The sequence below is a fragment of the Giraffa tippelskirchi genome, chromosome 1 (assembly GCF_054371585.1).
Source record: "Giraffa tippelskirchi isolate mGirTip1 chromosome 1, T2T-mGirTip1v1.2.pri, whole genome shotgun sequence".
In the NCBI taxonomy this organism is placed as follows: Eukaryota; Metazoa; Chordata; class Mammalia; order Artiodactyla; family Giraffidae; genus Giraffa; species Giraffa tippelskirchi.
This window is the reverse complement of record NC_137275.1, coordinates 218,150,821-218,178,691: the sequence shown is the minus strand read 5'-3', so window position 1 is coordinate 218,178,691 and position 27,871 is coordinate 218,150,821. Positions and strand designations below refer to the sequence as shown.

The window sequence follows — 27,871 nt, the reverse complement described above, 5'->3', positions numbered from 1 at the left end:
CATTCTTTGGCATTGCCTTTCTTTGGGATTGGAATGCAAACTGACCTTTTCCAGTCCTGTGGCCACTGCTGAGTTTTCCAAATTTGCTGGCATATCAAGTGCAGCACTTTCACAGCATCACCTTTGAGGATTTGAAATAGCTCAACTGGAATTCCATCACCTCCGCTAGCTTTGTTCGTAGTGATGCTTTCTAAGGCCCACTTGACTTCACATTCCAGGATGTCTGGCTCTAGGTGAGTGATCACACCAAAGGAGTACGTCAAGGCTGTATATTGTCACCCTGCTTATTCAACTTATATGCAGAGTACATCATGAGAAACGCTAGGCTGGAAGAAACACAAGCTGGAATCAAGATTGCCGGGAGAAGTATCAATAACTTCAGATATGCAGATGACACCACCCTTATGGCAGAAAGTGAAGAAGAACTAAAGAGCCTCTTGATGAAGGTGAAAGAGGAGAGTGAAAAAGTTGGCTTAAAGCTCAACGTTCAGAAAACTAAGATCATGGCATCTGGTCCCATCACTTCATGGGAAATAGATGGGGAAACAGTGGAAACAGTGTCAGACTTTATTTTTTTGGGCTCCAGAATCACTGCTGATGGTGACTGCAGCCATGAAATTAAAAGATACTTACTCCTTGGAAGGAGTAGGAGGATTGGGGGCAGGAGGAGAAGGGGACGACAGAGGATGAGATGGTTGGATGGCATCACCGACTCGATGGACATGGGTTTGGGTAGACTCCGGGAGTTGGTGATGGAGAGGGAGGGCTGGCGTGCTGCAATTCATGGGGTCGCAAAGAGTCGGACACGACTGAGCGACTGAACTGAACTGAACTGAATACACAAAGCAAGCTTCCCTGGTGGCTCAGTGGTAAAGAATCTGCCTGCTAATGCAGGAGATTCTGGTTCAGCCCCTGGGTCGGGAAGATCCTCTGGAAAAGGCAAACCACTCCAGTATTCTTGCCTGGGAAATTCCTTGGAGAGAGGAGCTTGGCAGTTGCAAAGAATTGACATGACTTAGCAACTAAACAACAATACACAAAACAGTATCAGTCGATATGGACCACTATCAGTGAATGTGTGCCCCCTCCTCACCCCACCAGGAAGGGAAGCCCGTGGAGGCTTTAGACACACAGATATACTGGTCCTCCCTGCAGCCCCAGGAGGGCCTTTATGAGCACAACTTTCTATGCTTCCTGGAGGAGGAGACCAAGGCTCCAAGAGGTTACACAACTTGTCCTAAGTCACACCCAAGCAAGTGTTGGAGCTGAGATTTGAATCCACACAGGCTGGCCCAAGGTTGTTTTCACGTAGCTTCTGTGCCTTACTGGCTCAAGAGAAGAAAAAACACAGGCATGTTTTCTCCTCCTCGCTCCAATTCCACCATTACCGAAAATGCTCTGACAGGCAAGGCCACAGGGAACAGAACACCTCCCCAGGCCCCCAGAGACACTGGGACTGATCCCTTGGGATCAGGTATATATAAGTGCATCATTCTTCCTGAGTGGCTGGTGTCACTCTGAGGTCTGGTATGGGTCAAAACTAGGTTCACATTCTACTTCCAGTCCCTACAAGCTGCATTCTCTCTTCTTCATAAACCTCCGTGTCCCACCTATGAAGAGATAGCATGCTCGCTCCAGGCAACTACTGCTGGGAGGAAGCAAGCAGGCTTATGGGCACCGAGCATGTGCCCAGCACAGAGGCAGAGCCCAGGCAAGCACAAGCGGGAGGTTTTCATCCTCAGTGGGTGGACTGACCCAGGGGTGTCTGAACTCACAGAGTTGAAGGCCGCCAGTCCCCACTATGGAGATGTCACCAGGATAACCACCACTTTGTGGGCACCAGTCTGGTTGTCAACTGGTCTCGCAGACAATCCCATGAGACCTGTTCCCATCTCATTCCTGCCTTATTCAGGCTCCTTATTTCGAATAATGCCTGTTGGAACATCGTAAGGTCAGGTGTTCACCAGGACACGGCCATAACAAAGTACCACAGACTGGTACTGGGTCAAACAGCAGAAATGTATTTCCTTACAGTTCCAGTAGCCCTAAGTCCAAGGTCAAAATTTGGTAAGTTGGTTTTTCTGAGGCCTCTCTGCTTGGCTTGCAGAGGGTCGTCTTCTCCCTATGTCTTTGTATCGTCTTCCCTCTACATAAATACATTTGCACATGTAAATATGTGCAATATTATGTAAATATGTCATAATGTCCTCTTCTTATAAAGATAGCAGTCATGTTGAATTACAGCCCACCCTGATGACCTCATTTAAATTAATTATCTCTTGAAGACACTATCTTCAAATATAGTCATAATCTGAGGTACCAGGGCTTAGAACTTTAACACATGAGTTATATACATGCATCTGATACAGTGCTTAGCATACAGGAAGCACTCAGTAAGTGGTGCCAAAGGTGAGGATGATGATGGAGATGATGACACTCTCCTGACTGGGAACTACTGCAACAGGATGACAAGCCATCAATTCCCATTAGGAAATCCCTTTGGGTCACTGGGAAGACCTGGATTTGGGAAGCCATGCACCGAATGAATTTGCACCTCCATTGACTTTGTATTCAGAGCCATGTGGCTTCAGACCCTCATGAAAACATTCACTAGCTGGAGACTCTGAGCAAACCCACTTAGCTGAGCCTCAACTTCTCTCACACAACAAGGTAACAACTGCCAAGGGCCTGGCAGTGAGAGATCCCCAATGCATGCTCTTTCCTCCATCTGTGAGCAGGAAGACCAGTTTTGAGTGGCGTTTGAGCTTCCACCAGTGATGACTTTGGGCAAGCCACACCCGGGTGCTCAGATGCTTCAGCTCTTGCCTGGGAATGACCATCCCAATCTCACGGGTTGTCATAAGGTGGGAATGAATCAAGGTATATGAAAGTGCTTTGCTACCTGCAGAGCATCCTGTACAGGTGAGACGTCGGCCCCCTTTTGAGACACAAATCTTCAAAGGTCTTCGTGAGAGGGTGCTCACACCCACACACCCGATTCCAAGAAAAATACAAGAGGTGGGGGCCGTGTGGTTTCATCCTTCATGACTCACAGAGGCCACTCCTGCTGGGTATTCAAATTCTGTGGCTAGAGGAGCTGTGCTTTTTGACTATTCACCCACACCCACTCCTCTCTTGTCCAGAGGGAGGGAGTGGAAGGCCAGTGTGACTTGGAAATTTATCCCAAGGCTGTGAGATTCCGTGAGGAGACAGGTGCTAGGATGTAAAGAAGGAAGTCAGGAGGGGCATGAGTTTTCTGGTCAGTAAAGGAGGGACTGATGCTGAAGCTGAAGCTCCAATACTCTGGCTCCCTGATGCAAAGAACTGACTCACTGGAAAAGACCCTGAGGCTGGGAAAGATTGAAGGCAGGAGGAGAAGGGGATGACAGAGGATGAGACAGTTGGATGGCATCACCAACTCAATGGACATAAGTTTGAGCAAGCTCCAGGAGTTAGTGATGGACAGGAAAGCCTGGTGTACTGCAGTCCATGGCGTCACAGAGAGTCAGACACAACTGAACAACTGAACTGAACTGAAAGGAGGAGAGGATGTCCATCCTTGACAGCAGAAAATCCAAGTAGAAAAATCCAGGAGATGGCAGGAGATACTAGGTTGGGGTCAGGAGATAAATAATAAAGAGAGATGTTACCTACAGTAAGGCTAGAATTGCAGATGGGGGGGGGAGAAGAAAGGGAACAGGAGGAGAGGAGGGGAAGGAGAGGGAGTCAAGGGCAAAGCCTCAGAGAATGCCAACATTTAGGATCTTAGGGGAAAAAAGAGCTAAAGGATTAGACAGATAAAGCTGTCAGAGATAAAGAGATCCATGCAGGATTGGGAGCTGTCTTAGTCAGCACAGGTCGCCAAGAACAAAAGACCATACATAGCCTGGGAGGCTTAAATGATCGAAGTTTATTTTCTCACAGTTCTAGAAGCTGGAAGTCTGAGATCAGGGTGCCAGCGTGGTTGGGCTCTGCTAAGGACTTTCTCCCAGGCTTGAAGACAGACACCTCCTAGGTGTGTCCCCACACAGTAGAAAAAGAGAGCTCGTTCTCTAGTATCTCTTCTTATAAGGGCACTAAACATACTGGAACAGGGCCCCACCCTATGACTTCATTTAACTTTAAGTACTTCCTTAAAGGTTCTATCTCCAAATGCAATCACATTGGGGCTAGGGCTTCAACATATGAATTTAGGAGGGAACACCATCCAGTCTGGGCTTCCCAGGGGGCACTAGTGGTAAAGAACCGCACTAGTGGTAAAGAACCGCCTGCCAACGCAGGAGATGTAAGAGATACAATTTTGATCCCTGGGTTAGGAAGATTCCCTGGAGGGGGAAATGACAACCTGATCCATTATTCTTGCCTGGAGAATCCCACGGACAGAGGAGCCTGGTGGGCTACAGTTTATAGGGTTACAAAGAGTCAGGGATGACTGAAGCAACTTAGCACGTACCATTCAGTCTATTGTAAGAGGGCAGAGGGGACATGGAAAAGGAAAGACAGCAGCCCAGCCAGGGGGGTCCTGGCATCACACTGGGCCTAGAAACCACACTAAGAGTCTTCACCTGGTAGCAAGAACCCTGTGTGCAGACCTGCCTGGGCCACACTGGAGGTGGACGGGACAAGCCCCTTTCCCTGTCTGGTCTCAGTTTCCCTGTGTCTACAATACTGGAGGGGATGCTAGTCTCCTAGCAGGTTCTCAATGCAAGGGGTGAATGCCCCTAGGGCTCAAAGAAGAGTCAGATATTCTTTAAACAGGCCCATTCAAGGTAAAAATAAGGATTGGGGGATAATACAAAGGTCAGCGGCTTGAGACTCTCCCCTAAGAGCAAGGGACTCTGACTCAACCTACCTAGAAGCAACACTAGAAGTAGTTGCCTCCAGCAGACTTAGTGCTTGAAGAAAAGAAAGAGGGGGCTGCGTTTCTCCCACCCACCCAACTCCATCTCACTCTGAAATAAGAAGCTGAGGAGTGTTTAACTTCAGATTAAATTTGAGAGCCATCATTTTTAAAAAGCTGACTCCTATTTATATGCATGTTTAGCTAAGGGATTGGCTGTTTCGTGATGTGACTTCGTGGCTCTCAGATTGTCATCCATCCAGCAGAGTCTGTCTTGGTGCCCACAACTATAGACTCAGGTCATAGAAGGGCTCCTTGCAATAGGAGAGACAGGGTAGGAAGAGCTGAAGCTGGGAGAAGCATAAAGGGCAGGAGGAACACAGAAGAGGGTTATATAATTGAGCCTGGATGTTGGCAGAGGAGAGGTCTGGGAGGCCTCCTGGAGGAGGTGATTTCTGAGCTGGGAACTGGAGGAGTTCTACAGGTGAAATAGGGGGCAGAGGGAGGGCAACACTCTAAGGAAAAAGCCTAGCAGTAAGATCAGAGAAGATGCCTTTGAACTGGTTCCAAGTTCAGGAAGGAAAAAGGACAGGCCAACAGAGCCAGAACACGAAGAACCGAGAAGACTGTGCTGAAGAGCGGGCTCCTCCCTGAGGGCAGTGGGGGCCAGTGAGACATCTCAGCAGGAGAGGGGCAGTCTGACTTGGTTTGTCCTCTCTTTGTATTTTTGGAGGAAGTGGGATTGCGCCTTGGATGAAGAAAATATGCTCACGGTATTCATCACCCACTTTGACAAGCTTCCCTCTTCTGTTTCCACCTTTGATTTACTGTTTGTTGAGGCAGTGGAATTTTACAGTTCAGTTTCCGCAAATCTTCAAGGCGCACATAAAATGAGGTTACAACAGGTGCTTTACAGAACAGAATGAAGAGTAAAAATCACCTACCTCACTTTATAAAGCTACTATAACCCTGATACTGAAACCTGACAGGGATGGTGTCATAAAATAAAGTATAAGACAAATTTAAGTATGGCCACAGAATTTTTTAACTGTTATACAAAATGTTGTCAATTTTAATTCAGCAAGCAATCTGTAAAATATATCATACTCAAGTGTTACGGGAATATTCTTTCAGACAACCTGTTAATGTGCTATACCAGTAATGGACTGAACTGTGTTCCCCTAAAATGCATCATATAGTGAAGTCCTGACTCTCAGCATCTCATACTATGACTATATTTACAGACAGAGTTTTCAAAGAGATAATTCAGTTAAAATGAGGTCATAAGGGTGGGCCTTAATCCAACAGGCTTCCTGGGTAGTTCTAACAGTAAAGAATCTGCCTACAATGCAGGAGATCTGTGTTTGAACCCTGGGTCAGGAAGATCCCCTGGAGGAGGAAGTGGAAACGCACTCATCTATTCTTACCTGCAGAATCCCATGAACAGAGGAGCCTGGTGGGCTATAGTCTATGGGGTCACAAAAAGTTGGACATGACTGAATGACCAACATTTTCACAATCCAATAGGACTGGTATCTTTATACAATCTGGAGATCTGGACACAGACACAGAGGGAAGAGGCTATGAAGACACAGGGATAAGATGGCCATCTGTAAGCCAAACAGAGACGCCTCAGAAGAAACCAACCCTTAAATTGAAGAAAGGGAAAACCACTAGGCCATTCAGGTATGACCTAAATCAAATCCCTTACGATTATACAGTGGAAGTGACAAATAGATTCAAGAGATTAGATCTTATAGACAGAGTACCTGAAGAACTATGGACAGAGGTTCGTGACACTGTACAGGAGGCAGGGATCAACACCATCCCCAAGAAAAAGAAATGCAAAAAGTCAAAATGGTTGTCTGAGGAGGCCATACAAATAGTTGTGAAAAGAAGAGAAGTTAAAGGCAAAGGAGAAAAGGAAAGATATACCCATTTGAATGCAGAGTTCCAAAGAATAGCAAGGAGAGATAAGAAAGCCTTTCTCAGTTATCAGTGCAAAGAATCAGAGGGAAACAATAGAATGGGAAAGACTAGAGATCTCTTCAAGAAAATTAGAGATACCAAAGATGAGCACAATAAAGGACAGAAAAGGTATGGACCTAACAGAAGCAGAAAGTATTGAGAAGGCAAGAATACACAGAAGAATTATACAAAAAAAAATCTTCATGACACAGACAACCATGATGAGTGTGATCACCAACCTAGAGCCAGACATCCTGGAATGCAAAGTCAAGTGGGCCTTAGGAAGCATCACTACGAACAAAGCTAGTGGAGGTGATGAAATTCCAGCTGAGCTATTTCAAGTCCTAAAAGATGATGCTGTGAAAGTCCTTCACTCAATACGCCAGCAAATTTGGAAAACTCAGCAGTGGCCACAGGAATGGAAAAGGTCAGTTTGCATTCCAATCTCAAAGAAAGGCATTGCCAAAGAATGCTCAAACTACCGCACAATTGCACTCGTCTCACACACTAGCAAAGTAATGCTCAAAATTCTCCAAGCCAGGCTTCAACAGTATGTGAACCGAGAACTTTCAGATGTTCAAGCTGGATTTAGACAAGGCAGAGGGAACCAGAGATCAAACTGCCAACATCTGTTGGATCATCAAAAAGGCAAGAGAGTTCCAGAAAAACATCTACTTCTGCTTTATTGACTATCCCAAAGCCTTTGACTGTGTGGATCACAATAAACTGTGGAAAATTCTGAAAGAGATGGGAATATCAGACCACCTGACCTGCCTCTTGAGAAATCTGTATGCAGGTCAGGAAGCAACAGTTGGAACTGGACATGGAAAAACAGACTGGTTCCAAATTGGGAAAGGAGTACGGCAAGGTTAAATATTGTCACCCCGCTTATTTAACGTATATGCAGAGTACTTCATGCAAAATGCTGGGCTGGATGAAGCACAAGCTGGAATCAAGATTGCTAGGAGAAATATCAATAACCTCAGATATGCAGATGACACCACCCTTATGGCAGAAAGTGAAAAAGAACTAAAGAGTCTCTGATGAAAGTGAAAGAGGAGAGTGAAAAAGTTGGTTTGAAACTCAACATTCAAAAAACAAGATCATGGCACTCAGTCCCATCACTTCATGGCAAATAGATGGGGAAACAATGGAAACAGTGACAGATTTTATTTTCTTGGACTCCAAAATCACTGCAGATGGTGACTGCAGCCATGAAATTAAAAGACACTTGCTCCTTAAAGAAAAGCTATGACAAACCTAGACAGCATATTAAAAAACATAGACATTACTTTGCCAACAAAGATCCCTCTAGTCAAAGCTATGGTTTTTCCAATAGTTGTGTATGGATGTGAGGGTTAGACCATAAAGAAAGCTGAGCACTGAAGAATTGATGCTTTTGAGCTGTGGTGTTGGAGAAGGCTCTTGAGAGTCTCTTGGACTACAAGGATATCAAACCAGTTAATCCTTAAGGAAATCAGTCCTGAATATTCATTGGAAGGACTGATGCTGAATTTGAAACTCCAATACTTTGGCCACCTGATGTGAAGAATTGACTCACTGGAAAAGACCCTGATGCTGGGAAAGATTGAGGGCAGGGGGATAAGGGGAACAGAGAACAAGATGGTTCAATGGCATCACTGACTCGCTGGACATGAGTTTGAGCAAGCTGCAGGAGTTGGTGATGGCCAGGGAAGCCTGGCATGCTGCAGTCCATGAGGTCGCCAACAGTCAGATATGACTGAGCATCTAACATTTTCACTTTGCAAATTCCTATGTTGAAGCCTTAATTTCCAACATTACTGTAGGGAATAGGAACTTGAAGAAGGTAATTAATGTTAAATGGTGTCATAAAGTGGGGCCCTAGTCAAATAGGACTGGGGTCTTTGTAAGAAGAGGCAGAGGTGACTTCCCTGGTGGTCCAGTTGTTAAGAATTCAAGCTTCCAATGCAGGGGGCACAGGTTTGATCCTTAGTCAGGGAAATAAAATCCCACATGTTGTGAGGTGCAGCCAAATAAAAAAGAAGAGCCAGAGACACCAGGGAGGCATGACAATGAGAAAGGGACATGTAAGGATACAGCAAGAGGCAGCCACCTGCAAGCCAAGGAGAGAGGCCTCGGGAGAAACAAACCTGCCAATGCCTTGATCTTGGACTTCCAGCCTCCAGACCTGTAGGAAAGTAAAGGTCTGTTGTTTAATCCACCCGTTTGTGGTATTTTATTATGGCAGCCTAAGAAGAGCAATACAACACTTCTCTCCTAGTTTTATTACTTTTTTATTACCCACACACGGTATATAGCAAAGTCCTTAAAATAATTACCTACCAGGGCATGAGGAGGAAAGTAACAAAAAAAGTGTCTGGAACAAAGTACATAGCACTGAACAAAACAAGACATAGAATGAATTTAACTAAACGTACAACACAGGTGCCCTAGTTCTGATCAAATCTATGTGCGCATGTGTTTTAATTTCATCTAAGTGGCACACGCAAAAACATTATTCAAAGCCGTGTGTCAGGCATGGTTCTACTTTATTTCATTTAATTCTTACAACTGTTTAAAACCTATCTTCTTGCCATATATATATATATATATGTGTGTGTGTGTGTGTGTGTATGTATATATATATATGCAATCTGTGGATTCTGATTAATGCATAGGACTTTATAGTGTGCCTACGCTATGTTTTACTTTCCTGTTTCCCCAGTGTACCCTAAGGACCTCCTGATCACCTTGCTACCAAAAGGAATGCTGCGATGAACATGTTTGAACATGTTCCCTGAGGAACCTGTGTAGAAAACCTGGGATGCTCACCAGTAACAATGCTGAGTCCATCAGAGTTGATACATTATCTTGGCTACATTCTGCCTGATGGCTCTCCAAAATCACTGCCTCAGTCTATACCCACACTAGTGGTATGCAAGAGTCCCTAGATCCTCATATCCCTGTAAATGCTTGGCATTATCCAATTGTTTCATCTTTGCCAGTGAGTGTAAAAGTTTACTGTTGTGTTAACTCATATCTCCAATTATTAGTGAATATATTCACAAGCCATTTTGGCTTCTCTTGCTGTGGATTGCTTATTTGTACATATTGCCCAATATGCCAGCAAACCTGTAAAACTCAGCAGTGGCCTCAGGACTAGAAAAGGTCAGTTTTCATTCCAATCCCAAAGAAATGCCAAAGAATGTTCAAATTACCATACAATCGCACTCACTTCACAAGCTAGCAAGATTATGCTCAAAATCCTTCAAGCTAGGCTTAAGCAGTATGTGAATCAAGAACTTGAAGATGTGCAAGCTGTATTTAGAAAAGGCAAAGGAACCTGTGATCAAATTGGCAACATCCACTGGATCAAAGAAAAAGCAAGGGAATTCCCAAAAAACTATCTACTTCTGCTTCATTGACTACACTAAAGGCTTTGACTGTGTGGATTATAACAAACTGTAGAAAATTCTTAAAGAGATGGAAGTACCAGACGACTTTATCTGCTTACTGAGAAACCTGTATGCAGGACAAGAAGCAACAGTTAGTACTGGACATGGAACAATGAACTGGTTCAAAGTTGGTAAAGGAGTACATCAAGGCTGTATACTGTCACTTATATGCCACTGCTTATTTAACATATATGCAGAGCACATCATGTGAAACGCTGGGCTGGATGAATCACAAGCTGGAATCAAGGTTGCCAGGAGAAACAGCAATAACTTCAGATATACAGATGATACTATTTTAATGGCAGAAAGCTAAGAGGAACTAAAAAACCTCTTGATGAAGGTCAAAGAGAGTGAAAAAGTTGTCTTAAAACTCAACATTCAAAAAACTAACATCATGGTATCCGGTCCCATCACTTCATGGCAAATAGATGGGGAAAAATGGAAACTGTGACAGGTTTTATTTTCTTGGGCTCCAAAATCACTGCAGAAGTGACTGCACCCATGAAATTAAAAGACACTTGCTCCTTGGAAGAAAAGCTATGACAAACCTAGACAGCATATTCAAAAGCAGAGATATCACTTTACTGACAGAGGTCCATATAGTCAAAGCTACGGTTTTTCTAGTAGTCACATATGGATGTGAGAATTGGACCATAAAAAAGCTGAGTGCCGAAGAACTGATGCTTTTGAATTGTGGTGCTGGAGAAGACTCTTGAGAGTCCCTTGGACAGCAAGGAGATCAAACCAGTCAATCCTAAAAGAGATCAATGCTGAATATTCATTGGAAAGATTAATGCTGAAGCTGAAGCTCCAATACTCTGACCACTTGATGTGAAAAGCCGATTTGCTGGAAAAGAGCCTGATGCTGGGAAAGGCTGAGAGCAAGAGGATAAGAGGTGACAGAGGATAAGATGGTTAGATGGCATCATTGACTCAATGGACATGAGTTTGAGCAAACTCAGGGAGATGGTGAAGTAGAGAGAAGCCTGGCGTTCTGCAGTCCCTGGGATCACAGAGAGCTGGACACATCTTCGTGACTGAACAACATCAGCAACATTTTGCCCAACTTTCCATTGGGCTCCCCATTTTTTTAAAATTTTATAACATGTCTTATATATTCCAGGTTTTAGATGTGGCATCTGTACGTGACATCTGTCTATAGGAGTTTCTCAGCCCCAGCACTGTTCACATTTTGTCCTGAGAGTCCTTCATCGAGGCGCTGGAGCAAGTTTAGTAGCATCCCTGGCCTCTATGCACTAGATGCCAGTAGTGCCTCCAGCCCTGTTGTGACACCAAAAATGTCTCCAAATATTGTCAGTGTCCTGGGATGGGGGGCAAAATCAACTGTAGTTGAGAACCACTGATCTATAGGTCATCTTCCCACTGGGTTATGACTATCTAATCACACTTATTAGAAATCCAAATTTTTGATTAAAAATAAATTAATTTTTCATATTAGACTTTGCATTTGGGGATCTTGTTTGAGAAGCCTTCCTTATGCCTAGGTTTAAAGAAATATTCCCCTACATTTTCTTCAATCTGTTTTATTGTTTTATTGAATCTTCAATTTATCTGGCGTCTACTTGTGTGTTCTGGGTAGGAATCCAGTTCTACCATGATATATATAATCAACCAGTTTTCAAAGGCATCTGCAAGTCAGTGAGATTTTTCCCGTTGATCCGCGGTGCCATATTTACCATGTATCAAGTTCCCATATATGTGTGGCTTGTCTCTGAGCTCTCCATTCTCTTCCATTGATCTACTGATGTTCCTTCTGTGAAAACCAAATAGTTCTCTATTACTCTGACTTTTTAAAATACAGTCCCAGAGATACTGCATTTTCTTTATTTTTTGACATGCACACACTGCTATATGCATGTGTGTATGTATTTTGGGCTGAGCTGGGTCTTTCCTTGTTGCACGCAGGCTTTCTCTCGTTGTGAGGGGAGGCAGGGGAACCCCACTGCTCTCTAGTTGTGCACGGGCTTCTCACGGTGATGGTTTCTCTTGTCGTGGAGCACCTGCTCTAGGCACACACATTTCAGTAGTTGTGGCACAGGGATCTCAGTGGCTGTGGTGCACGGGCTGCACTGCTCCACAGCATGTGGAGTCTTCCTGGACCAGGGATGGAAACCACGTCCCTTGCACTGGCAAGCAGATTCTTATCCACTGTGCCATCAGGGAAGTCCTACTACGACTTTTTAAATATTTTAATATCTGGAAGACATGTCCCTCCTCTTTTTAAAAGTTGCCTCAGCTATTTGCAGACCTTTATATTTATTAATTTGAGAAAAAGTTTAAGTTTCTCAACATATATGGAATTCTAATTGTAATTGCACTTTTTAATTTTTAAATTAATTTGAAGTAGCTGACATGTATACAATGTTATATTATTTTATCATGAACCTGGAGTATCTCTCCATTTTTTTAAAACTTTCTTTTAGGTCCTTTAATTGAATTTAATTTTTTTCCATAGAGAACTCATTTGTTCCTTGATAAACTAATTCCTAGGAATAGTTTTTGTAGCTACTATGAATGGCATCGTATTTTCTTTTATGCGTTTTATGGTTGGTGTTTGCTGGTGTGGAAACAAGCTGTTGGCTTTTAGTAGTTGGTCTTGTGTCTGACAATCTTGCTGAATCCTCTTGTTAGTTTTATTCAGTTGTCTTTCTTTGTCAATGATCATAGCACTTGTGAATAATGATAGCTTTATCTTTTCCCTTCAATCTTCACACCTCTATATTAGTTTGCTGGGGAATCTATAACAAAGTGCCATAGGCTGAATAGCTTAAACAGCAGAAATTTATTTTCTCACAATTCTAGAGGCTAGCAGTCCAAAACCAGATGCCAGCAGGGCTGGTGTCTCAGCTTGTAGATGGCCATCTTCTCCCTATCTTCACGTGGTCTTTCCTCTGTACATGTCTGTGTCCCAGTTCCCTCTTCTTATAAGGACACCAGTCCTACTGGATTAGGGCCCACCCTAATGGCCCCATTTTAACTTCATTATATTTTTAAAGACTCTATCTCCAAATACAGTCACAATCTGAGTGCCTGGGGGTTAGCACTTTAACATATACATTTGGGGGAAATTTTCTTATTCTTGGCATCAGCTGCAGGGAGAAACCAAGCTTCCTCCATGGTTCTCTGTGTCACAGCCGCGTTGTACCAGACAGGCACTGGGACCCTGAGGCAATGAGTAGGAGAGAGGAAAGAGCAGAAGTCACATCTGTCTGGTGAGGTTTCCCATCCCCGTCTGCCTCTGGCTCATATTCCCTCCACATGCCAAGTCAGGATGTCCTCCCTGGAGCTTCCCACAGATTTACACTAGTTCTAAGTGCCTCCATGCTTCCCTGCCCTGTCATGGTGTCCCCAGAGTTCAGGCTGTGGTGGCAGGGGTTAGGATACAAGGGCCAGTGGGAGTGATGTGAACTATCCAACCAGAAATCCCCGTGATCTGATCCAGCTTTAGAACGATCTCTTTGGCTACAGTGTAGAAACTGAATTAGAAATGCGGAATACCGGAAACTGAGAAACTAGATAAAGGGCTACTGCAATACATGAGCTGTCAACTCCTAGACAGAGGTAGTTGTGCTGGGAATGGAGATGGTGTTGATAGGACTTGGTAATTCTTTACATGTGGGATAAAGGGCAAGGAAGAAGTCATGAATGATTCCTAGGTTTCTGGCTTGGGCAACTGAGTGGACGGTGGTAACTTTCATTGTGTATCACAAGACAGTTTGGGGTCAGGGAAAGGACTCCAGGAGGACTCAAGGAGATTGACATGTCCACAAGACATCCAAATTGAGATGTTTAACAGGCAGTTGGGGCTATAGGGCTCGTGGTCAGGAGAGAAATATAGACTGGATGGCCTTGGAAGTCATTAGCCCATGAATGGGAATGGAAGCCACTGGAATGCATGAGCAGGGGTGAACTTCCAGGGATGGTGTGAGGAGGGAAGAGGATAGAGGGTCAAGGACCTATCCTTGAGGATTACAACAAGTAAGGGCTGGTCTGAAGAAGAGATAGCAAGAGGCTGAGAAAAAGTTGCCAGAGAAATATATGCTTTTGGCCCCCTTGGAAGTCAAGGAAAGAGCACGTGTTAAGAAACGTGGCCAGGTGAGAAATCTGGTCAGATGAGGCCTGAAAGGTACTTAGGGGCATGGAAGTCATCAGTGACCTCTGCCCCTGATAGAGGAGGTTGTCATTCTCATCATAATGATAACAATAAAGGATCCTATTAACAATGATATCATTGTAGAACTATATGGCCTTTTTATACTTCTACAAGCAGTTTCTATTCAAAAACTTTCTTTTGTTTTAGGGAAACTGTGTCCCATAATATAATTTTTGAAGGAACCAGGGAAGCTTTTCTAGAGAATAAAAGACTAGGGACAGGGAAGGATGTTTGGACTATGACCAGTCTTAGAATTCACAAAAGGCTATCAAGAGCCTGCTCTGGGGAAGCCAGAACCGATTCACAAATTTGCAAAGCCAGAGCTGTTTAACAACAGAATGTGCTGCTCCAAAGCTAGAGAGACCTCCCCCCGCACCCTCACCCCACCCACTCCAGCCTCTCAAGCCCTTTCAAGTCTGTGGTCTTATTTTGCCCTCACAGCAGTTCTCTGCCAAGAGAAGTGACTTTCCCTGTGTTTATACATAGGGGGGCTGAGGTTCAGAGAGGTTAAGTGACATTAAAAAGATCACACAGCCAGAATGTGGATGGAGTGGGACCTATACCAGGTCCTCTCATTCTAAGAGCAGCACTCTGGCCATGCCAGAGTTAAGTAGCCTCTTAACAGGGAAGCCTAAACAAGAGTCAATGCCCTTGGGAAGGAGGAGGGCATGGCAGGGCTGGGGCCCTTACTAGATGAGGTTGTTTCCAGCTGAGCAATCAATGACGGTGATTTCTGTATTGCATGGGATAATGCACTCTTGACAAATGAGAAACTAAAACACAGAGGCTAAGAGACTGATGTTTAAAACTGAAGATGTGTCTCCTGTTAATGAAGACCATCAAAAGGCTATGGGCTCCCCCTGGGGTGCAGTAGTGAAGAATCTATCTGCCTGCCAAGGCAGGAGGTGTAGGAGATGGGGGTTCCATCCTTGGGTCAGGAAGATCCCCTGGAGGAAGAAATGGCAACCCACTCCAGTATTCTTGCCTGGGAAATCCCATAGATAGAGAAGCCCGGCGGGCTACAATCCATGGGATCGCAAAGAGTCAGACACGACTAAGCACACATACGTATACATATGTACAAAAGGCTGTGCTTCTAGAGGCCTCAGCAGGAAAATTCCAACCTCAAAAGGTGACTATAGCCACGGCAATTGATCAGTTTATCTGGATCAGTGCTCTCAGGGCTGGTGAGGATCTTTGTCCCCATGCCTTGCTGCAGAAACAGCCTTGGTGATGACCAAGTTCTTGCACAGAACTAGCAGTGGCCCAGGCTCACACTCCAGGTCTGGGCTCCTTGGTTCATACTCACTGCTCAGCTCCTCTCTTGCAGATGCTACCATATTGAGGATTAAGGACACCAAGGACTAAGAGGAACAAGTTTTGAGCAGCAACATCATCTAACTACCAGAAAGCAAGGGCAGATATAATGGTCATCTGAATTAAATTCTCCCATTCCAGCCCATTTTAGTTCACTGATTCCTAAAATGCCGATGCTCACTCTTGTCATCTCCTGTTTGACCACTTCTAATTTACCTTGATTCATGGACCTAACATTCCGGGTTCCTATGCAATATTGTTCTTTACAGCATCGGACTTTACTTCCATCACCAGTCACATCCACAACTGGGCTGGCTTTGGCTCTGTCTCTTCATTCTTTCTGGAGTTGTTTCTCTACTCTTCTCCAATATCATACTGGGCACCTACCAACCTGTGGCGTTCATCTTTCAGTGCCATATCTTTTTGCCTTTTCATACTGTTCATGGGGTTCTCAAGCCAAGAACACTGAAAAGGTTTGCCATTCCCTTCTCAAAGGACCATGTTTTGTCAGAACTCTCCACCGTGACCCGTACATCTTGGTGGCCCTAGACAGCATGGCTCATAGTTTCATTGAGTTAGTGATGAGTGGACATGAGTTTCAGCAAGCTCCGGAGGTTGGTGACGAACAGGGAAGCCTGGCATGCTGCAGTGCATGGGTCGCAAAGAGCTGGACACAACTGAGTGACTGAACTGAACTGAAGCGAAGGCAGCCAATGGACAGATTCAGCTCTTGAGCAGAACTTATCCCTTAAGCTTAAGAAAGTCACTAAGATTCCTATCCATTTTTGGAGGGATGGATCTCAAGGGGGTGATAGGGAACATTCTGTTAATTGTGGCAGGGAGAGCTCTGGCAATTAATTTGAAAGAAATTATAAAAACCCAGGTATCCATCAACAAGAGCATGAATAAAAAAGTTACAGTATGGGCACACAGTGTAACACTATACAGCAGCAAAAACTGGATGAACAAGAGTTCAGTTCAGTTCAGTCACTCAGTCGTGTCCGACTCTTTGCGACCCCATGAACTGCAGCATGCCAGGCCTCCCTGTCCATCACCAACTCCCAGAGTTTACCCAAACTCATGTCCATTGAGTCAGTGATGCCATCTAACCATCTCATCCTCTATCGTTCCCTTCTCCTGCCCTCAATCCTTTCCAACATCAGGGTCTTTTCAAATGAGTCAGTTCTTCGCATTAGGTGGCCAAAATATTGGAGTTTCAGCTTCAACATCAGTCCTTCCAATGAACACCCAGGACTGATTTCTTTTAGGATGGACTGGTTGGATCTCCTTATAGTCCAAGGGACTCTCAAGAGTCTTCTCCAGCACCACAGTTCAAAGCATCAATTTTTTTGTGCTCAGCTTTCTTTATAGTCCAACTCTCACATCCATACATGACCACTGGAAAAGCCATAGCCTTGACTAGATGGACCTTTGTTGACAAAGTAATCTCTCTGCTTTTTAATACACTGTCTAGGTTGGTCAAAACTTTCCTTCCAAGGAGTAAGTGTCTTTTAATTTCATGGCTGCAGTCACCATCTGTAGTGATTTTGGAGCCCAAAAAAATTAAGTCTGACACTGTTTCCACTGTTTCCCCACCTATTTGCCATGAAGTGATGGAACCAGATGCCATGATCTTAGTTTTCTGAATGTTGAGCTTTAAGCCAACTTTTTCTCTCCTCCTTCACTTTCATCAAGAGGCTCTTTAGTTCTTCTTCACTTTCTGTCATAAGGGTGGTGTCATCTGCATATCTGAAGTTATTGATATTTCTCCCAGCAATCTTGATTCCAGCTTGTGCCTCCTCCAGCCCAGCGTTTTTCATGATGTACTCTGCATAAAAGTTAAATAAGCCAGGTGACAATATACAGCCTTGAACATACTCCTTTTCCTATTTGGAACCAGTCTGTTGTTCCGTGTCCAGTTCTACCTGTCGCTTCCTGACCTGCATACAGATTTCTCAAGAGACAGGTCAGATGGTCTGGTATTCCCATCTCTTTCAGAATTTTCCACAGCTTATTGTGATCCACACAGTCAAAGGCTTTGGCATAGTCAATAAAGCAGAAATAGATGTTTTTCTGGAACCCTCTTGCTTTTTCGATGATCCAGCGGATGTTGGCAATTTGATCTCTGGTTCCTCTGCCTTTTCTAAATCCAGCTTGAACATCTGGAAGTTCACGGTTCACGTATTGCTGAAGCCTGGCTTGGAGAATTTTGAGCATTACTTTACTAGCATGTGAGATGAGACCAATTGTGCGGTAGCTTGAGCATTCTTTGGCATTGCCTTTCTTTGGGATTGGAATGAAAACTGACCTTTTCCAGTCCTGTGGCCACTGCTGAGTTTTCCAAATTTGCTGACATATTGAGTGCAGCCCTTTCACAGCATCATCTTTTATCACCTGTAGAATGTTAGATGAAGAAAATACCTTGCAGAAAAGCACACGCACTATGACAAAATTCAATGTAATTTAAAAGTCTGCAAAGCAAAGCTACACATCACTTAAAGATATGCACACTGGTGCAGTAAAAGTATAGGAGAACTGATGGGGACTGATAAATTCATTCAAGGCATTAGTTACCATTTGGATGAAGAGATGTGGGAATATGCAATAGGAAAGGTATACCCAGGTGGCACTAGTGGTAAAGAATCCACCTGCCAATGCAGGAGACACAAGAGAGGTGGGTTAGATCCCTGGGTTGGGAAGATGCCCTAGAGGAGGAAATGGCAACCACTCCAGTTTCTTGCCTGGAGCATCCCCTGGACAGAGGAGCCTAACGGGCTTACAGTCCATGGGGTCACAAAGAGTCGGACATGACTGAAGCACCTTAGCAAGGACCTGCAAGGTATACCCAGGAGTTTATACAGGATTGGAAATGTTTGTTTCTTAGGATAGGTAGATACACCCATCTTACAAGATTCTTTAGGGCTTTTTGCTTTTAAAATACATTTCCTAATAATTTGTTGTGACTGTGTTTATACTCAAAGCTGGTAACGCAAATCATAACATTCATATGTGTTAATAAATCTGTCTCCTCTGCTGAGACATCAGGTCACACCCTCTTGAAGCCAGAATCACCCAACTAACCTGTCCCACATTTTTGACCCACTAGGTTTGGGGGTAATTTTGTTACACACAAGTAGAAAGCTATTATGAGGAATCACCAGGTATTCTTGAGCTAAGCAGTGACACTATGAAAGTCGTATTTACCAGGCTATCTTGTAGCTTCCAAAGACCAAATAGCTAAATTTGTTATTTTGCAAAGCCCCAGGTGGTTAGCACAAACCCGGAAGAGCCTGCAGCCCAGAACTCGTGGGCGGGGTAGGCAGCATGTTGGTACTTTCAGTACGGCCTCAGACCAATCTTAATCAACTCTAAACTTTTTCCAATCAAATCTACTTGCCTCAACAGTTCACCCCCTGAGGACAAAAAGTAGAACTTCAGACTTCTCTGCAAACCTCCAGAACTCAGCTAAATATAGAGCAGGGGCAGCTGATTTATGATACTTCACAGGTAATGAGGAAAAATATCCCCAACCTGGCCAGGAGATGCTGTGCAGCCCTAAGGGACAGAGTGCCAAGACCGGAACCAGAGACTCCTACCCTTGCAGCTCTCCTTGCAGCCTGGTAAGACACTATTCCAGGTTTCATGTCCTGTTCGCCATCCTAGACCCATGTTTCCAGTGAGCACAGAGGTAAGGGTGGGATAGTGACGGGTAAGAGGAAGCTCATGAAATAACCATAAAGGGAGAAGCAAAAACATTTGGCTAAGCAAAGGGAGCAAACTTTCTCTCTAGGCTGCAGTTCCCAAAGCTGATTCAAAAAGTAAACTCTGCAGTCAGGACGTCTCCTTAAAATAAGCTCTTGCAATTGTCTAAGAAGTGAGCTCTCAGTGAAAGGGAGAGGGATGAGGTTGGTGACGGAAATAGATATGGTCCCCTGGGTGGAAAATGTGTCATCATCCTGATGTGCTGTTAGGGGCTCAGCTTGTGACTTTGACTACGGCAGGAAGACTTTGTGCTGGGTTGGAAGTAGTCACCTCAAAGCTAAATTCCATTTCTTGGAGGTGGAGTAGAGAAAAATGATCAATTAGATTGGCAAAGTTCACATTACAAGAAGAAAAACATGACCTCCCCACAAAAACAGCAGAAAATGTAAAAAAAGTTTTGAGAGAGTTGTTGTTTGGTTATTTCTATAAGATTAAATAAAAGTTATTTAGCAGAGATCAAAATTTTAAAAACAAAGGAGACAATTTTACAAAGAAGCCAAAGGCCTCAGATTTGTCCCTTGGCAGCTAAGGGGGCTTCCCTGGTGACTCAAATGGTAGAGAGTCCACCTGCAATGCGGGAGACTTGGGTTCTATCCCTGCGGTAGGAAGGTACCCTGCAGGACAGCATGGCAACCCACTCCAGTATTCTTGCCTGGAGAATCCCCATGGACAGAGGAGCCTGGAGGGCTACAGTCCATGGGGTCACAAAGAGTCGGACACGACTGAGCGGCTAAGCACACACACAGCTTTCCAAGGATCTCTTTCACTTGCAGATGGAAAAGCTGAGGTCCAGAAAAGGGAAGGCATGGAGCCAGGGTCACAAAAAGATTGTTGGCTAAGCTTAGAGCAGGACCCAGGAACCCAGGAAGTGGGTGACATTCATGAAGTATTTGAGCCTTCCCAGTTCAGATGAGGAACAAACATGAGCATGAAGAGTTGGGCATCTGTGAGCTACTAGTGCCCTTAAACCTCCTGGGGACAGCCTCCCAGTCACTCAAACTGTTAGTAAGGGAACAAGGACTGGAAGACAGCAGCTCGCTGACCCAGCAGAGCACATACGCAGGGGCAGCGTCTGAGTCTCTGGGAACTGCTTTCTCTCGCTTAGGCCCAGCATGGACTTCTCCAGAAGCTGGGCCTGAGAACAAATGAGATTAGAAATATAGCAGAGAGTGCTACTTGAAAATGAAGGGGTCCAGGACTGAATGAAAAGACAGACAAAGGCAGCAGGTGGACAGACTTAATGCCAGAGAGACCTAGGTTAAATCCCAGCTCAGACCTTCCAGCTGTGTGATCTCAAGTGAGTCATAGAACACCTCTCAGCCTCTGTTTCCTCCTCAGTAAAATGGGCATCTCACGCTTGTAGTGAACTCAAGATATCTAAGAGAGCCTTAACAAATGTTATGAACTCCCAAATCCTTAGCTAGAAAAGAGAAAAAGAGGAGACATCCAGACAGGTACAAAGTTCATCTGCCCAAACTGACAAGACTTGCTGCTGCTTTTAGACCACTCTCTTAGCTGCCTTTGTACAGACTGATTTCCTTCCAGGGAGGCCAGGACACACCGTGCTGGCCTCACCACCAGACTTATGTTAAGATCACTCACCAGGTGCACTTGTGAGCTCTCCAAAGGGCCAGATAAAATCCCGATGGGTTTTGGAGCCAAGATATCCTATAGTCTCCCTTCTGCCTCTTTTAAACCTTTTCTGGCTGTGCCAATGATGGCAGAGAAGACAGGTGGCAAGAGAGTGGTTCTGGAGTCAGGCAGAGCTGGGTTCAAATCCTGCCTCTTCTTTTATTTGGTTGAGTAAACTTGAACAAATACTCACCTCTCTAAGTCTTGGTTTCCTCATTTGAAAAACTCCAATGATAATAAATATCTATTTTGTAGGATTGTCATGAATCAATGTAATGAATTTAATGATGTAGTTAATTAATTAATTTAATGATGACATTAATAAAATAATGCAATGAATAAATTAGTGCAATAAATTTTAAAATAAAAATACTATAAATATAATGATATAATATATAATGTAAAAATATACTATAATACTATGACATATATAGTATAATAACACACTATAATTGTGATGAATTTAATATTTATTATAAATATCACAATCACATATCATAATAATAATCATGTATCATGATAATATGTATTATTATACTGTTATATATAGTATAATAATGTACTATAATATGCATAGTATATTATGGCATATTATCTATATAGTATAATAATATACTATAATATTATAGTATAACAATAAAATAAATAAATTTAATAAATTAATGGATGAATTTACTGAGGATATGTAATCAAAGCACAAATCAGCCAGTATTTGGGTAGCTCAGATGGTAAAAAATCAGCATGCAATGCAGGAGACCCCAGTTCAATTCCTAGGTCGGGAAGATCCCCTGGAGAAGGGACAGGCTACCCAACCCAGTTTATTAGGCTTCCTTGGTGGCTCAGACAGTCAAGAATCCGCCTGCAATGTGGGAGCCCTGGGTTCAATCCCTGGGTTGGGAAGATCCCCTGGAGGAGGGCTTGGCAACCCACCCCAGTATACTTGCCTGGAGAATTCCCATGGACAGAGGAGCCTGGTGGGCTACAGCCCATGGGGTCGCAAAGAGTCAGACACAACTGAGCAACTAAGCACACACGCACAGCCGATATTTGCAGTGGTTGAATACACAACGAAATCAAGGGAGGCTGCCTTGCCCAGAGGAGGTGGGCAGATATGGTAAGTCTTAGAAATTCTGCCTCTGCTGTGGAGTAGGTGTGTGATTCTAGGTAAGTCACTTAACCTCCCTGCGCCTCTGCTTCCTCTCATGGACAACAGACATCATGCTTTCCAGAACTCAGAAGGTGTCTGTAAAATTCAACTGATTTATTGGAAATAAAAGTAGTTAGAAAACTCTGTAGCATGACTCTGTAAAAGGATAATAATTATTCAGATATGACTGGATATCTGTAATTCTAAAATGTTTTCATCTCAAAATTATCCAGAATGCAAGCAGAAAAGAAAAGAATTAGCAGTGGGAGAGGTAAGATAAAAATCAAAGAATTTTGAAACTTCTAATGGCACAAAATTCATTCAAACATTGAAATTTCATCTTAACTGGTTTTTCATTGCTATTATTATTTTATTTGGGGATGAGATTTTTAGGTGTTTGTTTCCGGAGAACACTGTCTTTCTTCTTTCTAAAGAGTATAAATACTCCAACTGAGAGCTTTCATAAGGGCAATCATCCATGTGATTTGTCAGAAACCAAAATAAAATTCTATGAGACAAAAAAGTGGCCAATCTAAAGCGATTTTGGCCATTTCCACAAATGGAATGAGGAATCCTCAGAGCTACTTAAAAGTATCAATTCTAGAAGCTCATGGTCTTTCCAGATCTTGAAAAGTGGTTAGGAACAAGGAAATTGCTCACTCACACCTGGGACTGAATCCCAGTGCTGCAGCTTCAAAGGCATGTGACCCAGAATCACCCTCTCCATGAACAGGAATAGTATAGTATCCCATGGCGATCGCAGTACATGTCCCAGAGGGTCGTTTTGAGGGTTAAATGGATAAACCATGTAAACAGCTTACCCAAGTGCCTGGCACACAGTAAGTGTTCAACAACCATAGTTTAAAAAGAAAGCTCCCCCTGAACCTTTGGGGCCTTATTGTAACCGTTTTTCCAAGTAACATCTCCTTTTGCCCTCTCGATAGCCGCAGCAGCTCTGTAGATTAGGATTCATTAGCGCCATCTTACTACTGAGAAAACTGAGTCTCAGTGAAGTTAAGTGACTTGCACGCAGTCTCCCTGGGGATGAACAGGAGTGAAGACTTGGGTTCCTTCGAAACCCTGCACTAAAGGGTGGGTTTCCCACACCTCAGAGAGAGAAAGACTGAGAGTAGCAATCCCCATTACAAAGTCCTTACCAGAGTGGAATTCAAGACCTCAGGGCCTTGTGGGGCAGTAAATGTGACTCAGTTCTCCCACCCTGACTCCTCCACCTCTGACTTTCCCCCCCACAGACACACAGCCTGGTGCCAGAGCTGTCCAGCTGACCGCAGTCGGAGCTGCTGACACCTGTTACAGATGGGCAGGCCTGGCTGTGGCTAGAAAGCCAGAATGCTCTGCCACACAGTTTCCAGTATCTGACGTACACGCCTGCTGCTCACCTGCTGAGGGAACTCTCTCTCCACGCGCCACGTCAGCAGGTTTACCGTAAAGTCATCCTCGGGCAGCTTCCAGCCCCAACCCCCGATTAGTCATGCCCCCTCCCATTTTCCTTTTTGATACGGGATGGAAAGACCCCAGAGATGACGGAAACCACTGTCATTAATTGAGCCCAACGAAATCTTGGACTTAACACATGTTGAATCACCTAGGCTACCAAGATTCCAGACATTCAGACCTTGAGAGTTGGAAAAATTCTCAGAGACCATCTAATCCAGGGTAGGGTGAACTTTTCCTGTAAAGGGTCAAACAGTATATATGTTAGGCTTAGCAGGTCACATCCAGTCCTCTTTATTTTATAACAAGCTCCTGAGCTAAGAACAGTGTTTCCATTCTGAAATGGCAGAATTTGGCTTGAAGACCATGGTCCATGGATTGCTCATTCATCCAACCATCTAGTTTAAGTATATTTGTCCAAGGTTATTCAACCATCAGGACTGTCACTGATACTCAGATCTGATTTATGGGCCACTTGGCCTCCAGAATTAAGATTATTTTATTCTGTTTCTTCAAAAATCTCAATCTCTACTTCTTAACCAAAATGCTTGGCTAATCGTATTTTCAGCATTCAATAATGAAAAATGCTATGGATGAGTGCAATAGAAGAACAAATGTCATTTAAAATCAAAACTAGCTGTGGTTGTTTCTGCCTTGCAAAGACAGTCAAAATTATTTCTATCGGCATGAAGATACATCTTATCTTTAGTCTGGCAGAGCTGGTAGGGAGAGAGAAAGGAATAGATGGACAATTTCAAAACCTTTTCCTGGTTCTCTAAAACTAGTGAAAGGCAAGAGGCTGGGGGGAGGGAGGATAAAGAAGACTGCCATTGCTTTGCAGCATTTTTTATTGTGCAAAAGGAGACCTCGACACCACCATCCCCAACCCCACCACCAGGCCACGTGGCAAGTATTATCAGCCTAAATTGCTCTACTTAGTAAAAGGAGGTGAATCAGATGGCCTAAGAGATGGTGCTCCTAATGATGGGTACATAGAGGGGAGAGACAGGATAGCATAGCCACATGACAGTGTGATACACACGCAGGCTGGTAAAACCAGGAATGCCCAATATTAGTGCTAAGTGATTTGCATTAATAGGATCTAAGGTCCCTTCAAGTCCCTGAACTCTCTGCTAGAGTTGACTTCTATGAGCATCTATATTGCTGTTTTTTGTGCAAATTGAAGAAGAGGTGGTAGGGAAAGTGGGGCAGACCCTGTGTATGTGTCAGCATACACAGAGACAACCCAAGGACTTAGAACACATTGAGCAGAGACAGATCTCAGAGGAGATGCAACCAGGAAGCGATAAGCCTGCCCAACATCCTTCCCACTTCTTCTTGCTATCAGAAACTCCCCCTGGTAGCTGGGAAGGGTCCTGGACTTTGTCCGGAAGACACTGACAGAAGTCTTGTACGAATTCTGGAAAAGTTTCCTTCTTGATAAAAAGGAAAAACGTGGTAGCACCATCATGTTCTACCTTTCTCCTCTCTTTGTCCATGCACTCCTAGACTGCAGGGGACATCCCACTGCCATCCAACTGAACTTTCTGCATTGATGGAAATGTTCTGTACTTGCCCTGGCCCAATGCAGTAGGCACCACCCACTGGAAATGTTGCTAGTATGACTGAGGAACTGCATTCTTTTTAACTTCTATTAAATTTTAATTAATCTAAATTTCAATAGCCGTGCGTGGCTGGAGGCTACCTTATTGGACAGTTAGGACTAGAGAATCATAGGAGCTCTGACTCTGATGCTGAACTATCTGTCTCCAAGCTCCTCATTATTCTAGAGAAATCCCTAGTTTTTAAGTTACTGTTAATTGAATTTTCTGATGCATGCGTGCATGCTAAGTTGCTTCAGTCCTGTCCAATTCTGCGACCCTATGGACTGTAGCCCATCGGGCTCCTCTGTCCCTGGGATTCTCTAGGGAAGAATACTGGGGTGGCTTGCCATGCCCTCCTCCAGGGGATCTTCTCCACACTAGGATCGAACCTGCATCTCCTACATCTCCTGCATTGGCAGGAGGGTTCTTTACCACTAACGCCACCTGACTGGGGCCAAAAGCATTCTAACTGATAGTCCCAGGAAGAGAGACTAGGACAGCCCCAGAGCCTCCACTGCCTGCTGCTGCTGCTACTGCTAAGTCCCTTTAGTCGTCTCCAACTCTGTGCGACCCCATAGACGGCAGCCCACCAGGCTGCTCCGTCCCTGGAATTCTCCAGGCAAGAACACTGGAGTGGGTTGCCATTTCCTTCTCCAATGCATGAAAGTGAAAAGCGAAAGTGAAGTCACTCAGTCGTGTCCGACTCTTCGCAACCCCATGGACTGAAGCCTACCAGGCTCCTCAGTCCATGGGATTTTCCAGGCAAGAGTACTGGAGTGGGTTGCCATTGCCTTCTCTGCCTCCACTGCCCAGAGGATAATATTCAAGCCATCAACCCTATCTTATTTGCATCTCAAAGAACAGTTAAATAGCTAACATCAGGGTAGAGGAATATCCCAAGCAGAAAGGAAGGGTGGAACAGAGTCCTCCCCTCCCTCACTCAGACCATCTCTTTGGTCAAAGACACAAAAGTCTAAGATAGCTAAGGCTGGGGAATGCTGGCAGCCTAGGGTCAAAATGAAGTGTCAAGACAGTGGCCTGGGGCCTGCCATGTCCTGGCTTGGGTTCTTTCCCTACCACACTCACCTTCAGCAAGTCAATTCCTCTCTCTGAAGTTCATGTCTTACATATACAAAGGGGGACAATCAAACTCTTCCAGCCTAGCTCAAGCAGCTATTCTAGGGCTCGGCTCAAAATGGATGGAAATAACATAAAGTCAATAGGAAAGTGCTGGTGAGGAAATCTTGGAGGTCATTCCTAGAAAGACTGGAGGCTTTAGAAGGTCCTGTCACCCGGTCTGAGAAGCACCTAGCATCCAGGTCTGGTCAGCTCTTCAGGCCCCGATTTCACCTCTAAATGGCAGAGAGTTCCACCAACCTTGCTAAGGGCCCGATGCGGGGACAGGGGTGGCCTGGAGCTTAGGGAGCCCAATTCTCATGAACAAATTTGGGGCAGGCACAAGTCATGGATCCCTTGAGTGGCCAGCTCAATTGGTACCCGAAATGACTGCAAATCAGTACCCTCAGACATACACAGCCTAACCTAGTCCTTATCTCTGCTCCAGGGGAAGTATTTCTATCTCCCCCAGTCATGATGGGTCAAATCTAAACACAGAAGTAGAGTAGGTTAGCAAGCCTTCTAGAGTAGCTTTGAAGTAGGGAGTCAGGAAGAATGGGTCCCTTTGCAGGAAATGCAAAAAGAAAAACTCAGAGGGCCAGAGTTTTGTAAGAAATAGTTTGAACCAGAAAAACAGCCTCTAGCCTGGAAGTACAAAGGTTTATATACCTACACCTTCAACCCTTTACCCATCAACAATGCTAAAGAGATTTGTGTTGCAGCTACCATATATTGTTAAAGGATAGTTTATTTAAAAGGGTATAATCATGATCCTCATAGAAATATAAAATAAATGTGTATCAGAGATTTTATTTAGGTCATTAATTAGCGAGGGAACCAGTAAGATGTTTAAAGAATCACATATACACAAACAATAAGAAGTTTTGAAATGAAACTACAAATAGATGCTCAAGTGGCTTATTCCACAGGGGTGTGCTAAACCAGTTGTACTTCCACTGGAAACAAAATCATCTGGGCATCTGTGAACAGGAACCATCTGCATCGTTCTCGGTTATCCACAACTTACAGTAGTTCTGAAGTAGCTCAGAACAGCCCCACAGAAATGACTGCAGCCCCACAGAAACACCTAGTTTTCCACTGACAACATCCAGGAATCTTTTCAGTTCACTTCACAGCCATTCACCATCTTCCCTACAACATCTGGGCAGGTACTTCTATCACCTTAAATACTAGATCCACACCTGTCTGTGGGACCACTCCCTGAAATGGATGCCAACATCCCAGGAAGTTATCCAGTCTGCTCTGGAGCTAAGGAGAACTGAGGGAAGTGCTGAGAGGGCATGGAATACAGCATTCCTGAGCTCAAAGAGGTCTAATGTCAAGGACTGTATTTTACAGAAGCATAAACGGAAGCCTGGAGAGAAAGGGGCTTTTTCTAAAGACACAGAACAGAATGGA

General features: G+C 44.2%; 1 protein-coding gene across 9 annotated transcripts in view; it reads right to left on the bottom strand.

The window, feature by feature from the left end:
* Positions 1 to 27,871, bottom strand: part of TMEM268 (transmembrane protein 268) — a 358,336-nt gene that overhangs the window by 261,772 nt on the left and 68,693 nt on the right. Inside the window, exon 10 of one of the 9 annotated variants that reach the window (XM_081575307.1) lies at positions 7,964 to 8,978. The exons of 7 other annotated variants lie outside the window; for them this stretch is intronic. The gene's annotated coding sequence lies outside the window, so the exon portion shown is untranslated. Of the gene's footprint in view, positions 1 to 7,963; positions 8,979 to 12,791; positions 13,430 to 27,871 lie in introns of those variants that run through there. One more of the 9 variants, XM_081575255.1, reaches the window with a different exon arrangement.